Source organism: Anneissia japonica, unplaced genomic scaffold (assembly GCF_011630105.1).
Source record: "Anneissia japonica isolate Jap-2015-1 unplaced genomic scaffold, ASM1163010v1 scaffold93_len1081246_cov171, whole genome shotgun sequence".
NCBI classification, from domain to species: domain Eukaryota; kingdom Metazoa; phylum Echinodermata; class Crinoidea; order Comatulida; family Comatulidae; genus Anneissia; species Anneissia japonica.
Window position 1 is genome coordinate 251,435 of NW_022726429.1, and position 3,386 is coordinate 254,820.

Here is a 3,386-nt window from a genome sequence, read left to right on the forward strand (position 1 = left end):
GCTATAATGGAAACCATTTAGGCCTATGCATTATATAATATTAAATTATCAGCTACTGTACGTCTATATGGTATAAATGAATACCAATATGATGTGTATTGTATCTAGGTCAAATTACGATCTAGTTTTAAAATCTGGTTTCATTTAAGATACAATATGTTCGTGTCGGTGACACCGCCCTCCTCTCCTTCAACATCAATTAAAGTAATTGCATCTATAAGAAAAACATAAGCGGATTAATATTCCGTTTCTCATGCAAACGGATAGGCCTTATTGTGCCTTCCAATGTTTTGTTGTTATCGTTTTTGATGTGTCTTGCGTCCATTGTAAGTATCTAAATAATAGAACATCTATATTATAATATCATTAATATTATTATTATATTATTGCAATATATATTATTATTAAACTTATTATAATTATTAATACTATTATTACTGTCATTATTATCATCATAATTACTGTTATCATTATCGTTATTGTCATCTTCATCGTCAACGTTACAATTATATTTAACATTATCATAATCATTATAATTATTATTATTGCTATTGTTGCTGTTATCGTTGTTGTTTATTGTTTGATTGTAATTAATGTCGTCGTTTGAGTTATTATTTTTATCATCATTAGGCCTATTATTATTATTATTATTATTATTATTATTATTATTATTATTATTGTTAATGTTATTTTTATTATTATTATAAATTATTAATTAGTTAATAATCATGCTATTATAGTTTGTAGGTTGCCTTATCCAGAACAAGTTGACTCACAAATAATGATTATATAAAACCGCAGGTCTACTCGAAAAACTACTGATTTCTTAAGTAGGCTTAGCATGAACTAGGGCCTATAGTATGTGTAACGTGTTCGTGTAACAGACCGAACTAAATAGGTGTTGAAAGCATGTAAACATAACATACGGTACATATGTAATCATTTAGGACTGTGGCAAACATTTGAGACTATAATAATGAAATTGACCTTTGCTGAGTGTCAATAAATTTAAAAACAGACCAATCAGACGTTGGTATTCAATAGCCAGTAATACGTGCATGTCTCACAAACAACGTACATATGTCGTTTTTTAGAACCTTAGAAAAACTTCCCGAGGGGCGGGGCTTATTTGGAATGGTACTGCTACATAAAAATTGTGAACAGGCTTTGCAGTGCGCTAAAAATAAGTAGTCCTATATAATACAGTATTATTATTATTATTATTAATATTAGGCTTCCACATCATAAACTATGTACATAGGTTCCATGAGTCAGCAACATATTCTGGTGGTCATACACATAACCGTAAAGTCGACATATTTTAAACAGGTGATAATTACCAGATTATGCAAATGAACGTTTACTTGATTGGTATAAACATAGCTTTAAAATACATTTTGTGCACGCGTTTCAATTTGGTCATTAGGCGGTGATAAGGCCATAAGGATATTATGCTGTTAAATACTTGATATTTGAATCGTTTAATAGGCTATCTTCAGGCGCAGTCCAGATATTGTATATCTAATTTGAGATAATTGTTGACACGAGCGGCCCTGTAACCATGGCAACATACCAGGAGGGGATGTTAACAAAGACGTCTTGGTGTCTGTTTGTACTATGATATCTACGATGAAAAGTATTATTATTCTGGAATCTTTTTCCCCTCTACTGATCGCCAACTTTCTGTGTTCAAGTCGTCGAAATTATTTAAACGCTTTCCTTCTTTCAGATAAACAAGACTGAAAATTGCTTTCGCCTTAGGCCTATATAATTCAGGCACTCTGATTTTTCCAAGTGTCCATTCTATTCACTAAAATTTCTTAGAAATACAAAAGAGAATAAAAGAAAATAAACTAACATTATGTTTTCAATTTTCATATTAACTAGCAAAAGAATCACAAGTTTTTACTTTAAACAAATTAAACCTAAAAACACAGTAGGCCTATCCATCAGTACGGTATGTAATGTATTCCGTAAGAAAACCAAAATTGTAAAAGAGATATTATAGTTGATAAACAGATTAATATTATTTAAGGAAAGCCTTATTTCCACAACTTTTAAAAACCAAATCTTAAATTATATATAAAACCCATAGATTACAGAGACAATAAAAATACCCATACAAACATAGTAAAAAGAAGAAAATGTAATCATATTTTGTTGATTAATGTTTTTTCTTTGAATTAAAAAATGAAAATCATAAAAGATATATATCGTTTCAACAAGCTTCTTTCAAATAAAAAAATAAATAAAAATCAATAAAGATAAATAAATAAAAAAATAAACAAATAAATAAATAATAAATACAAATTTTCAATTTCAAAATAGAGCATTCTATTTAAATTACAATTCCCAACTTTATTTTATATTATTATACGTTATATAAAAACAAAGTGTTGTATAATAGCATGATAGCAGCTTAATAGGGCTATGCCCAAAAATATACAGTATAAATAATAAAATATAATGCTTGTAGACTAATATATAGACCTAGTACCAAGTAATATAACCCAAAACTGTTCCATATTTATATTATTATAATGATTCTTCCTATACAATAATGATCATCTCAATATCGAGCTCTCTTATTATATAATTATTATAATCTATGCCTAATAATAATAATAATAATAATAATAATAATAATAATAATAATAATAATAATTTATAAACATTAACATTAATAACAATGATATATCCAAATGTAATGTTAAATAGGCCTATATATGCCTATAATCTACGGTACTATAGCTAGAAATAATTCAAGACCTAAGTATAACCTAACCGTTTCGTTACAATATTATATAATTTTGAAGAATACATTAATGGCTCTTGTATAATATACAGTATGTGTGTATGAATTATATATCCTCAATCAATATCCCTCCTGTTATATTTCACCTGCAAAGGTTTATACATGCTTATGCTAATCCGTGTTACACTGGATTACAAACCGATTCAATAATCTCTTTTATTTAAGGAAGTGTAAACGCATTTCAACAGCAATGAACCAGTCACTGTGAATAAATTATTCAGACGTTACCTGCCAACTACAGAATACATACTCTGTGTAATGTATGATAACATTATTAACACTTAACACCAATCTATTATTAAAAGCAGTTTATGTCCTTCAGTTTTGTACAGCGTTTTCGTTGTAGAGAAATACAGTTCGCTCTCCAACTCAAGACTACCTTTGAGACCTGAAAATGTGAGGTGCTTTTTCGGGGTTCAGGGTTCAATCTTGAATTTGAGGATTAACTTTCTGTTAAAAGATTGAAGATTTTTATTTGGTTCTTTGACATTTTGGTGTCAAATTAGAGGGTACACTTTACATAAAAAATAATTTAAAAGGAAGTGTGGAAATAGTATGTGTGTAGGCCCTA